The sequence below is a fragment of the Medicago sativa genome, chromosome 3 (assembly GCF_051527215.1).
Source record: "Medicago sativa cultivar Bolivia chromosome 3, Bolivia_mono, whole genome shotgun sequence".
In the NCBI taxonomy this organism is placed as follows: domain Eukaryota; kingdom Viridiplantae; phylum Streptophyta; class Magnoliopsida; order Fabales; family Fabaceae; genus Medicago; species Medicago sativa.
Genome location: NC_140751.1, coordinates 9,950,382 through 9,965,692, shown reverse-complemented (window position 1 = coordinate 9,965,692; position 15,311 = coordinate 9,950,382). Strand labels below are relative to the sequence as shown.

Below are 15,311 nucleotides of genomic sequence, written 5' to 3'. Positions count from 1 at the left end.
TTTCTTCTTTCTTCTGTTTCGAATCTGAGGACTTGGATACTTGTGAGCTCCGATCCTCTTTCTTCTTGCCTCAAATCCGATTTGGTTTCGCTTGGCTTAGTTGAGGCTACTAACACTACGAATCCACTGACGTGAGAGCTCAGAGAACAGAATCATGCCTTTGATGTTGCTGCTCGGTTCAGTTCTTGATGAGTTGTTGAGGACCGGTTTAGTGACGGTTCACTGAGATTGATTTATGTTGGAATTGAAGCTTTGTTGAGCTGATTTGATGACTGTGTTAAAATCGTTTGAGGATTTGTGTTGGTGTAGTGATGATGGTTTTGATGTGGTTGTTTGGTTTGTGTTAGTGTGATGAATAGATTAGGAAAATGAGAATTGGAATTACATTATGTTGACCTTTCTGGATCTTTGATTTGAGCTTTGGAGGAAAAAAAGTTATGGAATTTGTGTAGGAAGATTTGGTAATGAAAGGAATGGTAGTTGGAAAATTTGTTGTGTTTTTTGTACGCAAAAGAAACTTATGGATTTATTGCTGGAATTTTCTTTGAATATTCTTGAGAAAAACTTGAAAGAAAAGTGTGTTTGATCTCTTTGAAGACTGCCGATTTGTGAATTGGTGTTTCTATAGAATTCAGTGCAGCCTCCTTTCACCAATGATTGGGGGTCTATATATAGGGACCAACTAGGTTAAATGGAATGAATAGACAAAAGACAAGACTGCCCTTAATGAAACTTGGAGAGAAAGAAAATGCTTTGGATGCTCTTTGGACCAATAACAATGTAACAAGTGGACTTAAGACAAAACAAATTGTTGATAAAAACAAAATAAAAATGACATTAAAAGCAAAAGAATAAATGGTAAAAATGAAATAAAATAAAATAGAATTGTAAAATAAAATAAAAGTGATAAAAAAAGTAATAAAATTTAAAGCTGTCGAAACTTCGACTGAGACGACTAAAACTCGCGGTGTTTTTTAAAACACGAACAAAACGTCTTAAACAATTTAATCATACGGACAAAAGGAATTTACCTAAAAAGGTTTATTTATCAAAGAAATGAATAAAAGGCTTTAAAAGCACGCGTCAAAATTTAAAAATGCCAAAAACAAATAAAGCGATTTCAACTAGATAAAGCGCGAACAAAATTTTACTTGCAAGATAAAAGACTTTAAATTATTAAACAACGACTGAAGAAATTTTAACTGGTTAAAGCGAATAATAAAAAAAAAGAAATTAAGCCGTTTTGAAATACAGACAAAAATGGGTAAAAACAGAGCAACATGGTCAAAATTTGGGGTATGACACTTTCCAAGCAGGGTCTTGGCTTCAACCACCAACTGTTTGAACCTCTCATATTGTTGCTCGCACAACTCATCTTCTGTATCTTGACATATCTTTCGAACAATATGCAAAACACTAGGATCACCGCATAAATGTAGCTCATGATCGTTTAAACCAAGGAGCACTCTAGTCCATCTGAATTTCGTCAACAATAGTCACATCATACACCTCCTTCGTCAAAGCCATTTCCACCGTACATGCGTGCAGCATGATTTGAAAAGGGATAAGTTTCTTCCCTTGACAAGTTAACATACTCCAATAAACACCTTTCACGTTAACCTTATCAAAAACTTCCATAGCCAACAATCTTAAGGGACGACAATAAATCCCTTTCTTTGCCTCCATAAATCTCTGCAAAGCATTATAAGTTTTACCACTATTGGTAGGACCACATAGATAAACAATCTTCCTTTTCATCGGCCTCAACTGTAAATTTATTATGCTATATTGAGTTGTTGGGATTAATACTTTATCAAAGCTAATGGTGAAGGTAAAAGCTGAGAAATTCATTTGGAGAAAAAAATAATACATTATTAGAATCCATTTGGTTTGACAAACGCCTAGTTATTCCAACTGTAACTTGTTCATCACCTTCATGCACTGAATGGCAAAAACTTATATCTTTCATTTTTTTTAATAACCATTTCACGCAACAAATCATGGACTTGACATCTTTTAACTTTCCCATCAAAGCCAAGTTTGGAAACCTGAACCAAACTTCTCTGTACCAACTCTGTCAAGTACTCTTCAGCAACTTCCTCCAACGGTCTTGTGTGTTCATTATTAACAAACCCTTCAGCCATCCATTGCCTAGTAAGTCTTTTTCGATTGATGATGTAGTCCTCTGGATACATGCCAAAGTATAACATGCATGATTTCAAATGATATGGCAGATCATCATAACTAAGACATAAAATCCTTATTAAACTAGTCAAATGCACATTGCGCTCTAACTCCATTCTCAGATTTTGACTTACCTTTCTCCACTCAAACAAGGTTTTTGCTTTTGTCGACAAAAGACCACCAATGGCCACAATTGCAAGTGGTAGCCCTGCACATTTTTGAATAATATCCTTGGACATTTTCTCAAGATCTTCTGGACACTTCCCTCTAAATACCTTGTTGCAAAACAGTTCCCATGCTTTGTTTGGAGTCAAAGGTTTTAGTTCGTGAATATGAACAGGAAAAGATTTCTTAAAATATTCTGCTACATTCATTTTTCTAGTGGTCACGATGATTTTACTTCCTTCGTTATTACTAATTAAGGCATGTTCAATCTCATCAGAAAAGTTTTCTTCCCAAACATCATCAAATAAAACCAAGTACCTTTTTGACTCGAGGTATTGTCTTACTTGAGTAATCAATGTTCTGTCATCCATCTTCCGCAGACCCTTTGGAATAGTCTCATTGTTGTTCGTGCAAGCTGTTTTTATCATATCTATCAACAACTCCGTCATAGTGTAGGATTGAGAAACTGTTATGAAAGAGCGGAAATCAAAGTGGCTTTTCACCAATTGGTTATCAAAAACATGCTTAGCAAGAGTTGTTTTTCCGAGTCCTCCCATGCCTACCACAGAAAGCAGCGTGCGCTCATTGGCTCCCCCCACCAAAAGACTAACCAATTCATTTGTTGGGGACTCAAACCCAACAACTTGAGTCTCTTCAATGAAATAAGGAGCCATTCGAGGGTCACCAATTCTAGGAGCTTTAGTCCCTCTGTAGCTTTCTGATCCACTTCCAGACTGAAACTCAAACCTTGTACTTCTTTCTTTAATTCCAGCAAGTGATAATTTGATGTCTTTAATCTCTGAAGCAATCTGGTATTGTGTACTCATGGTTTTAACCAAGGCAGGAATCGCTCGGAGTGAAGCTATGAATCCCGAATGGTCGACCCTTTGTGCCACATACTTGCTATACTCATACTAATCAATCACATCTTCTATGCGAAAAGATGCTTCTCTTAGCTGCTTCACCCAAGTTTTGATTCCTTCGTTGGCTCCTCCTCCTCCTTCATCAGCAGCCTTTGTGTCTGCATCCTTGAGTGAAACTTGAATGCTCTCAAGTTCATATTTGATGTCTTTGAAGTCTCTCTCAATCCCTGTCAGTGAATTTCCTTCTTCTTTTACAAATTTAGAGAGTTCCTCCAAAACAAATGACACTACAGCATCTGTCATTTCATTTCAATGTTTTCATCAATCAGGTAAACTCTTGGAAGCAATTTTGGCAATCCAAACAAGTTCAAGTACCTTGTTTTGGTGCTTAAGCTTTTCTGTACCATAGACTTCAACTAATGAATAGCTGTGTTTATGAAATTATTTTTCTATGGTTTGAGGACAAAGACAACTATTTTCAGTTTTGTCTGATCTGTTTTTGTTTGTTTTTAATAGAGCCTGCAGAACATGTTGGTGTGTAAGGTAGTTATAACTTAATAACTTAATTATCTAGCAGTGTTTTTAATATATAATTAATATATAATTTATTTTCTTAATCTTATTTTACAGCTTAATCTTTTATAATTACCAAGAATCAAAGAAGCAACCAATGAGTGTGACTTGTGAAAGTAAGCAAGAGTCTTGGTCTTTGGTATATTATTTTCTTAGTCTTATTATATGTACCAAGAATCAAAGAAGCAACCATTAAGTGATCCATGATAGACATGAACCAATGTTATTATTTTCTTAATGTTATTATATTTGCATACAACAACAACAACAACCAAGCCTTATCCCACTACGTGGGGTCGGCTACATGGATCAAATGACGCCATAGTGTTTTATCAAAAACCATATTTGGATCCAACTCATTGACCTCTAAATCTTTTCTAATGGTTTCTCTAATGGTTTTCTTAGATCTTCCTCTACCTCTTTTAACCTGACTCTCCCCTATTTGATCTACTCTTCTTACAACGGCATCTACGGGTCTTCTCTCTACATGTCCAAACCATCTAAGCCTATTTTCTACCAACTTTTCTACTATAGGTGTTACCCTCACTCTCTCTCTAATGGTGTCATTCTTAATCCTATCCTGTCTAGTCTTACCACTCATCCAACGCAACATCTAATCAATAGTAATTATAGACACAAACTGATTTTGACATATTTGACTGTGTTTTAGTAGATTATTTTTGCATCTAGAATAAATTCAGCCTTAAATGTTGAGTTTTGAAATTTGTGCCTCAAAATGTAGTTAATTTTAAGTATCAAATATATTGTTCACCTTCTTATTATATTAATACATTTGAACATAAATCATCTTACGTTCAACATTTTACAAATCCAATTTATACAAAATCAATTTTGGTCACCGCATAATTATATTTTGATAGCTAAGAAGACAGAAAATATCAAGTACATTTTATTCTGCAAATATCAAGATGATACAAGAAAACAAACTTCTTACCGAAGTAAAAAAAGTTGATAACAAAGAAAGCGAAAGAGCTCCTCATCCAGAGAAGGGGAAGGAAAACTTATGGCTCCTTGCAGCAATATATATACCCTGTGTGCTTAAAAAACTTACAAAAACATGTGCCATTGCTTGAAGCCAGCAACACTAGGGCAGTGATTAAATATAGGAAGGAAAAAAACTTGAGTTGATAAACACAAGTTGTATCCTACCATATAACTACAATGAGCCATTAATATTGAATAAAGCTTCCCCTTTCATCTTGGAAAAAAAGGAAAAAGACCAACTTGAATTACAATACCAACTTTATCTATACATAGTATACTTGTCTTTCTGTTTCTTTCACTGGTCCCTTCTCACAAAATTTATTAGTGATTCCGGATTTTGGTGGACAAGAGGATTTTTCGAGATTGGTTCCGAGTCACCATCTGAGCCTGTGTTGAGCCTTATCTGTATATAAATCTAACATCAGTACTGACCACTATATCCTAATTAATGTTACAACATCCAGTGAATTATGGAATAGCAAATTGAAGAAAATACCAGTAACTTATGTCATTTATCAAACTTTAAATTTAGTTTATTCATATTTATTCACTTTGCTATAGATATAGGACATCGACTTCTTAAAAGTCACAAGACACTGATTTCTCATCATGCTTAAAGTGTCACCATTTCGTTCACATAGACTAAACATTTTATTACAGTTTTTAGGTTTTTATTACATAACATTACATTGTCCATTCCATGGCTTTCTATTCTCTTCATTTTTTGTTTTCCTTTCCTTATATGACAAATTCAACATTTTTACAGTTCTGCAATTTTATGATTCAGAATGTTTACATGTCCTTCATTCGTAACAGAAGTAGCAAGAACAATAATAACAGTTCATAAGACGAACCTGATATTTCTTGAGATTCAACGTGGAGGTTCTTTCTACATGTCCTTAGTTTTCTCCCATTTTCATTCATTATCTCACTTCACAGTTTTCTAAGCCAACGGCTTGAATCAATTTCAGGTCCCAGCACCATTAAACAAATTGGCCTTAAACGGTATTCTACTGAATAGACAAATCGTATACCAGAAGTGGACTCCTTACATAAATTGAATCAGTGCATTTAGGAATCATATAAGAAGATTAAGTATAGGATTTAAGACTCTAGGTTAGGATAACCGGAGAATCAACAAAAATAAATGATCCGGAATGAATTTTAATTAAGAACTGGATAAGTAAAGACAGAATAAACAAATTGCAACCTTATCCTGTATTTCCAGATGCATGACAAGATTAGTCAATACATTGGCGATTAAAGCAGCTGTGGTTTGACATCCATGAAGCATCACACGCATGATATTCCCACAAGGTTCGTCCTTAGAATTTTGTTGATCATTAAGGTCACGAAAGAAATGGAAATTTTGGAATCCACCATTAGAACGGCACTGCGTACCAACAGCTGACTTCATTTCCTGGTTGGAACTCTCACTACAAACATTTTGATCGATATGACCTAAATTCTTGCAGCTTTTTCTGCGATGTTGAAGGATATCTTGAGTTAAGTGTCTTAACTTTGTACACAAGTGTTGATACCTCCAAAATCCTCGTTTCCAAAGCGAAGTAACATCGTTGGAAGCCCAAAAGCAGGTTTCTTTAGCAATCGTCATAGTACCAGTCAGGATCATAAGGAGCCAACTCCTTAAACCTTGCAGTCTAAAGTTGTAAAGAACTGGTTTTCTTTTGTTTTTAACCAGATGGTTTGCTGATTCCAGAAAAAATGATGATCCATTCTCTCTCCTTAGAAGTATCTCTCCAGCCACCGTAACTAACTTCTCTGGTGGCATTATACCTCATTTTTGCTTCATTCTTCTCCATTTTTGTTGTGTTCTTCTGTATCTTGATACGTCTTTTGAACACTAGGATCACCACATAAATGTAGCTCGTTAGGGATACCCTCTATACCAATCTGCCGTCATCTGAATCTCGTCAACAATAGCCACATTTCTGTTGGTGATTTCCAAAATAATGTAATCACTTTAGAACCAAAAGTTGTAACTCTTCATGGGAATCATTCATATACATTGGAATATTATTATTTATTGATAGATAATGAACCATGACATTGATTCAAGTGTATATGGTTATAACATTTGGCAAAAGGGTGCTTAATGAACCATAGCATTGATTCAAGTGTATATGATCATAACCTTTGGCAAAGGGGTGCTTAATGAATCATAGCATTGATTCAAGTCAAAGGGGTGTCTTCTCTCATGTGAAGAGTCATATAATGTACTATAAATGCTTGTCATTTGGGCATTAGTTGGATACACAAAATACAAATAACAAGAACACTGATTCAAGTGTATATGATCATAACCTTTGGCAAAGGGGTGCTTAATGAATCATAGCATTGATTCAAGTCAAAGGGGTGTCTTCTCTCATGTGAAGAGTCATATAATGTACTATAAATGCTTGTCATTTGGGCATTAGTTGGATACACAAAATACAAATAACAAGAACACACAATTTTGGACAGAATTTTGTTACATTAACAACATAATTCTTCATCATTCTCTTACTCTAAATCATCCATCAATTCTCTAATGCATGAGTGAATTGCTGGAACCATAAATCTGTAAAATACTATTAGGAGATACGTTTGCTGTGGTTGTGCAATACACGTCAAGGAACTCATAGTATCCTGAAGGGGATTCACCAGTCATTCCTTATTGCATCCAATATACAGTTATTGGCGGGGGCAAATCGAACCTAAAGGTTAGTGTCGCAACACCATACGCTTTGAGTTTTACATGCATAATCATTAAACATTTCAGATTTCAAGTGCAGCAGCCTCTTCCCAACAAACAAGATATATAACAATCTTTAGGTTCGATTTATGATTTACTTGTGATTAATGGCTGCAATTTTGGGTGAGATGAAAGCTTACATTTTCATTCATGACTACGGTGAACGGTAAACAAATTCCTTTTATGAATATATGTTATGGAAATTTATGGATAAATATTTCATATGTGATGTGTTTATGTTAAATTTACATGTGGTTGTAGATAATATATGCATGATAAATTTTGATATGTATAAAATTTATCGTTTGAAATTTGTTTAATGTTAATTTGAACATGAGATAATATCCATATAAGTGATGACGTATTATGAAATATTTAGTGTTCTAAATGCATGTGTATAGTATCTAAGTAAAATATGAATATGTTAGATTTAACATGTGGTGACATATATATGCATGATTTAGAAATTGTTCAAGTATATGAATTTTGATGAGTATAGTAATACGTTAAGAATGTTTAAACACTATTTTATTTATGAAAGTAGTGTAGATAAATTGCCAAAATATCAAGTGGTTGCTTTAATGATAGTATTTACTTTGTGTAAGAAATTATTATCATTAATATTGTGTTGATATTATATGTACACGATAATATGAAAAGTAATGGTTAATTTCTTGTTTATCATGATATTAAAATAATTTGGGTATGTTTTGAATTATTGTAAGTTGATATATGTTCATGGAAGAAAGTCATAGAAAATATTAATGATTTTGGTTCATTGTTTATTCTTCTATGTCATTGTTTATTGAGATTTAGTATTGAACATATTTAAACATAAACTTGAATTTAACACAATGAATTTATGATATATGTATTAGTTATATGATAACTAAAATCAAAATGATTGTGTTATGTTTAATTTTATGTGGAGTATATGACTTACATGTTTAATCCCATCTTATGAAGTTTATGACATTCTTTTATGATCAATTTTTAGTTTGCTATGTATGTTTAATGCATTCAATGTATGATATATCTTGGCTAGATATAAAAGAAAAGTTGAAGTTCAAATTGAAATGCATGTTAAATATTGTTATAGCAAAGGTGTAATGACATAAAAGTTTGTGCATTATTACAATATACTCAATTGACAAAAGTGTGTCATGGTTTGATGATAGTTGGTGAATACTATCAAGAGTATATAAGTTGATCCATAGACATAGCTATGAGAATACAAAATCTATGTGAAGAATTGAATATTCAAAGTTTATAAAAGTTAAAAGAAAATATTGCAATTATTTGACGAAATGATTGACAAGGAATGATGTCTTTGGAAATGATGTTGAATACATTGAAGACATTATTAGGGATGTGGTACAAACCCAAATCCAATTGATTACCAATGGTGGAAACTCAACCCACACTTGAGTAGCATCAAGTCTTGGGTTCAATGGTGAAAGTACACTATTAGAGTAATTGAAGTACTTGACAATAGATAACATCCCAAGGGGCAAAAGTACTTGGACCATAAGAAGAAAAAGGGTAGGATGAGGTTTTCCTCTTAATGGACATATAGCATATATTTGCTGGAATGCATACTTATGGGGCATTTCCGATATAGTCTACCTATGTGAGAATGAAGTTTGGCCGCTTCACGGAGTTCAAGGGTTTGACTCTTAAATTCTCATGAAAAGGGATATATGACACAAGGCCTTCTTAATGTGTCATCTTACAAGTCTCTTTATCAATGGTACCGAGATTCTATGTGTAAGTTATGCACACTTGTTCTAATGAATAGTTGGTTCAAAGCTTGCCTACCATACTATTTGGGAATGAGCGAAAACTTAACTTACTAAGTAATGGTTCAAATCGCGAGATACCATTATCTAAAGGCATGGAATTTCCGGATTTATGTGATTTAGTATTTTGAAAATGGTGGGGGATTGTTGGTGATTTCCAAAATAATGTAATCACTTTAGAACCAAAAGTTGTAACTCTTCATGGGAATCATTCATATACATTGGAATATTATTATTTATTGATAGATAATGAACCATGACATTGATTCAAGTGTATATGGTTATAACATTTGGCAAAAGGGTGCTTAATGAACCATAGCATTGATTCAAGTGTATATGATCATAACCTTTGGCAAAGGGGTGCTTAATGAATCATAGCATTGATTCAAGTCAAAGGGGTGTCTTCTCTCATGTGAAGAGTCATATAATGTACTATAAATGCTTGTCATTTGGGCATTAGTTGGATACACAAAATACAAATAACAAGAACACACAATTTTGGACAGAATTTTGTTACATTAACAACATAATTCTTCATCATTCTCTTACTCTAAATCATCCATCAATTCTCTAATGCATGAGTGAATTGCTGGAACCATAAATCTGTAAAATACTATTAGGAGATACGTTTGCTGTGGTTGTGCAATACACGTCAAGGAACTCATAGTATCCTGAAGGGGATTCACCAGTCATTCCTTATTGCATCCAATATACAGTTATTGGCGGGGGCAAATCGAACCTAAAGGTTAGTGTCGCAACACCATACGCTTTGAGTTTTACATGCATAATCATTAAACATTTCAGATTTCAAGTGCAGCAGCCTCTTCCCAACAAACAAGATATATAACAATTTCCACCGTACCCTCTATTGGTAGGAGTAGGACCACATTTCTCTCATTCACCATCATCCCTACTATTGCTAAATTCAACAAGAGAACTAACAAATAATATACAACAAAAATAATTGCAATATACAACAAAAATAATTGCAAAAAGAAAAATAAAAAGAAGGAGCTCAGAGATATGATTTTCATCCAATGTTTCAGGAGGAGTGATGTTACCGAACACCACAAATGTTTCCATCATAGCTCCCTCAATATTGCACCAGCCAGGAATTGAACCCGGGTCTGTACCGTGGCAGGGTACTATTCTACCACTAGACCACTGGTGCTTTGATATTCAATTGATGATAATGTTATTAGATATTTAACATCTAGACACTACAATGATAATATGACACGGAAAACTTCTAAAATCTTAATTATCCAAATTTCTTGATCAAAATTGGAGGAATGCTTGGAGGAATGCACTGAGTTGAAAGTTTTTTTTCCCAAATGATTTTCTTTGAGATTTTTTGACAATTCCGACTACTCATATGGTTGACAGGTTTTTTAAAATGAGAATTGCTATATGGTGCGAAAAATTGTAACACGGCTGGCACACGATACAACCCTTATATGTAGACGTTTTCTTGAGTTCAACTCTCGGTTAGGTTCTAAAGAGAAATGATATTTGAACATCCATTTTTTAACAACTTTTGTGACAACCCTCTCTCTCATACTCTCATTGTACTTTTATTCTCTCTCTTCCTTTTTCTCTCTCTATTGTTATTGTCCAATAAAAAGAGAGGGAAAAAGTTGTCACTAAAAGTTGTTGGAAATTGGATGTCAAAATATCATTCCTCGGTTCTAAATGCTACAGCAATGAAAACTATAGGAAACTAGCTTCTAGGCTAAAACAACAAGAGAAGAAACAACTACAAAATAAAATAAAATACAATTTTATTCATTCATTTTGGTTGATTTGCAAGGTGTCTCAAAAGTTAATCCAGGTGTTATAATTTGGTTGGGCAACAACAAAAGTATGGAACTTTATATAAGATTTGTTCATGGGAAAATTACCCCTTAATTCGTCTGCAGTCACACAATCCAACTAAGTTATAAATGATTCTTAATTGTCATGACTCGGTTGGTAAGAAGTTGACTCACTCGTAAGATTGTGGGTGCAACTCTCCCTGTTGATGTGAAGACATTTTTGGTGGGAGATTTATAAATACCTCTCTAAATACTCTTTATCTTTGGCTGATTCCCACTTTGGCCGGAGACTAATTCACATTTAGTGATTTTGTTTTTAAGTCACCAAACATAGTTCCTTGGCAATTAATAGGTGGTTAAATTGTTTGGATATCACTAGGAGTTTGCCTTTTATGAATACTCATATTTTTTGTGAAGATAATCGTTGTGTTGATAGGACAGCAGCTCTTGGTTTTCATATTGCGGAATTTTATACCTTCTAATATCATAGATGTTTTTATTAGGAATATGTCTGGACTTCCTGAGTTTAGATTTTATTAGTCATGAGATTGCTTGTTTTTTGTTGCTTTGCACTGCACTTTTTTTCCATTCACCATGGTTTTATCCCTCGGCATTTTTCTGGTAAGATTTATAACACCAAGTAACCAATGTCTGAAGCCATGCCTAAGCTTTCTTTGCATATGAAAAATTTTCTTATCAAAGTGATTTGATAACTATAAATATCAAGATAACACTTGGTGCTTTTGGATCACTAACATCAATAGAGGAAAAACGAAAACGATCTTTTGACGATAACCCTTTGGATCTTCTCTAACATATTAGCAACTTCTTTATGTGATCATGTTAACACAAGTATGACTCGTCAAAACGGAATTTTCACCGAATTTTTCTGAGTGCTGCTTGGTTGGATGTAATATTAGGAAGTTGTCTGGGAATAAATTTGACCTGCTCATAAAAAGGAAAAGGCCAACCTTAGTAGCATGATCAAAGGGGTTTCAAACACTCTATCAAGTAAATCAAATCATCTAAATGCAAGGTTGTGGTGAGTCAATTGAGATAAAGGCATCCTCTTCGACCGGCTTTTCTTGCAAATTGCTTAACTTGTGACACCGGTACACGAAGAATTTTGTCACCATTGTACTTCAAAAGGCTATTGAAAATCACCCTTAAAATGTTGAGATTCAGTTCCATCCCCACTGCATCGCTAGCAACTAGAACGTCGTATTTGGTACTTTGATCGTTTGAACAAATCAGCTTGCTGCCTAAAGTTTCTGTTGGCAATGCTCCGTGTATGACATAACATCGATGGCTAAATTAACCTTAAATACCTCCCTTGAGAATGCAACAACACAATCCCCCGACCGAATATTTTCAAAATTTCGAAGCAGGGTCTCTAGGCTTCAACAACCAACTGTTTGAACCTCTCATAATGTTGCTCATACAATCTATCTTCTGTATCTTGACATATCTTTCGAACAATATCCAAAACAAAACATCGCCACATAAATATAAAAAAAAAAAAAAAAAATGGAGCTCAGAGGTATTATTTTTCATCCAATGTTTCAGGACAGGTGATGTTACCTCACATACAGGTGATGTTACCTCACATCACAGATATTTTCATCACAGCTCCACAGCTCCAATATTATTATTGCACCAGCCGGGAATCGAACCCGGGTCTGTACCGTGGAAAAAAAATGGAGCTCAGAGGTATTATTTTTCATCCAATGTTTCAGGACAGGTGATGTTACCTCACATACGGACAGGTGATGTTACCTCACATACAGGTGATGTTACCTCACATCACAGATATTTTCATCACAGCTCCACAGCTCCAATATTATTATTGCACCAGCCGGGAATCGAACCCGGGTCTGTACCGTGGAAAAAAAATGGAGCTCAGAGGTATTATTTTTCATCCAATGTTTCAGGACAGGTGATGTTACCTCACATACAGGTGATGTTACCTCACATCACAGATATTTTCATCACAGCTCCACAGCTCCAATATTATTATTGCACCAGCCGGGAATCGAACCCGGGTCTGTACCGTGGCAGGGTACTATTCTACCACTAGACCACTGGTGCTTTGTTGTTCAATTGATGATAATGTTAAAAGATATTTAACATCTAGAGACTACAATGATAATATGACAAAGGGAACTTCTAAAATCTTAATTATTTGAATGTCTTGATATCAAAATTGGAGGAATGCACTGTGTTGAAAGTTTTTTGTCCCAAATTGACAATTTCAAGAACTCATATGGTTGGCTGGTTTTTAAAAATTGTTGTATTGCTATGAAATAATAGAAGGAATCATTTGATGGTCCAGATATAGTAGATTGGAAATTTGGAAGGATCTCCAAGAAGACATGTCGTTTTATGAAACAAGTGTGGAGATGGGCAAAGAGTGTTTTTCTTTTTCCAACAAAACTCTCTCAAACTTAATACTGCTGCATTCTTAGAGTTGGGTTCAAGCACATGACTTTGGTTAAGCTAAAAGAAATCTCTTAACATCTCATTCAAATGCTCGGGTTTATGACAGAGTTAATTTAGAATATTTTAGGTGAAGAATTTACGGTTGATATGTTCTATTAGTCTTTATAGCAACTTCAATGGTGAACTCCTATATGTAGGTGCTTTCTTTTTCAACTCTTGGTTAGGCTCTGAATGCTACGGGTGTGTAGCTCAAAATCCTAACCCCCTTACAGGCTGCAGCTGCATTTTCGCCGTTTTAACTTAAAAATCATCACCCTGCACGGAGCTATTGTCGATGATTACAATGAAGCAGCCGCAGCTTCTGTTCAACACTTTTCCAAGAACACACTTCAATACCATTCTCTTTAGGTTTCTTTTGTTCCTACCTTTCTTAGTTTCTCAGCAAAGCAAAGAAGTGAAAGACAGCACCACCAGGAAATATGAAAAACAGACCAATACTTTCTCCAAACATAGTAAAAGAAAAAAAAAAGTAGCAAGTCATCCTAAGTAAGAAAGAGATACACCTACATATAGTTTCATTACAGCATATATCTAAAGTAGTAGCAACACATGTTCTACTACTCACACCTACAGATTATATATTGTCGCAATCCAAAAGACAAGACCCCGGAACATAGGCAATTTTCTTAACTTCTGACGTTGGTACAGGAAGAATTTTATCACCGTTGTACTTTGGAAGGCTATTGAAAATCACCCTTCGAATGTTGAGATTCAGGCTCATCCCCACTGCATCGCTAGAAACTAGAACGTTGTATTCATTACTTTGATCGTTGAACAAATATCCTTGCCGACAACGAATTTCTGGTGTCAAAGCTCTCATGATGTTTGCTCACACAGCTCTTCTCCTGTATCTTGACATACTTTTCCAAGCAGGCTCTTTGCTTCAACCACTAACTGTTTGAACCTCTCATATAGTTGCTCGCACAACTCATCTTCTGTATCTTGATATATCCTTCGAACAATATGCAAAACACTAGGATCACCGCATAAATGGAGCTCATACTCCTTTAAATCAAGGACCACTCTAGTCCGCATCATCTGATTCCTGCATTGGAGCCATTTCCATCGTACATGCAACATATGATTCGCAAACTGGACATGCTTCTTCTTTTGACCAGTTAACAAACTTCAACAAAAACCTTTGGCATTAACCCCATCAAAAACTTCCATAATTCAACAGCAGAATTAACAATAATATACAACAAAAATATACACTACTTGAAAATTGAAAGAAAAACAAAAAAGAAGGAAGGAGCTCAGAGGTATGATTTTCATCCAATGTTTCAGGAGAAGTGATGTTACCGAACAACACATATACAACAAAAATATACACTACTTGAAAATTGAAAGAAAAAAAAAAACAAAAAAGAAGGAAGGAGCTCAGAGTTGTATGATTTTCATCCAATGTTTCAGGAGAAGTGATGTTACCGAACAACACATTAAATGTTTCAGGAGAAGTGATTTTCAGGAGAAGTGATTTTCATCCAATGTTTCAGGAGAAGTGATGTTACCGAACAACACATTAAATGTTTCAGGAGAAGTTTCAGGAGAAGTGATGTTACCGAACAACACATTAATCAGGAGAAGTGATGTTACCGAACAACACATTAAATGTTTCAGGAGAAGTGATTTTCAGGAGAAGTGATTTTCATCC

The 15,311-nt window shown here is 34.7% G+C and overlaps 1 long non-coding RNA gene, 2 other non-coding genes and 2 pseudogenes across 3 annotated transcripts; all 5 read right to left on the bottom strand.

The window, feature by feature from the left end:
• Nucleotides 1-1,314: 1,314 nt before the first annotated feature.
• On the bottom strand, nucleotides 1,315-3,753 carry LOC146935570 (disease resistance protein RPM1-like; annotated as a pseudogene).
• Nucleotides 3,754-4,671: 918 nt separating this feature from the next.
• LOC146935569 (uncharacterized) lies at nucleotides 4,672-6,462 on the bottom strand. The gene is made up of 2 exons (XR_015030278.1): nucleotides 5,645-6,462; nucleotides 4,672-5,193 (listed from the first exon to the last, which is right to left on the bottom strand). It is a non-coding gene; the product is annotated as an uncharacterized LOC146935569 (long non-coding RNA).
• Nucleotides 6,463-10,444: 3,982 nt separating this feature from the next.
• Nucleotides 10,445-10,515, bottom strand: TRNAG-GCC (transfer RNA glycine (anticodon GCC)). Its single transcript has one exon. It is a non-coding gene; the product is annotated as a tRNA-Gly (tRNA).
• A 1,306-nt stretch (nucleotides 10,516-11,821) lies between these two features.
• On the bottom strand, nucleotides 11,822-15,090 carry LOC146935566 (DExH-box ATP-dependent RNA helicase DExH18, mitochondrial-like; annotated as a pseudogene).
• Nucleotides 13,176-13,246, bottom strand: TRNAG-GCC (transfer RNA glycine (anticodon GCC)). Its single transcript has one exon. It is a non-coding gene; the product is annotated as a tRNA-Gly (tRNA).
• Nucleotides 15,091-15,311: the final 221 nt, after the last annotated feature.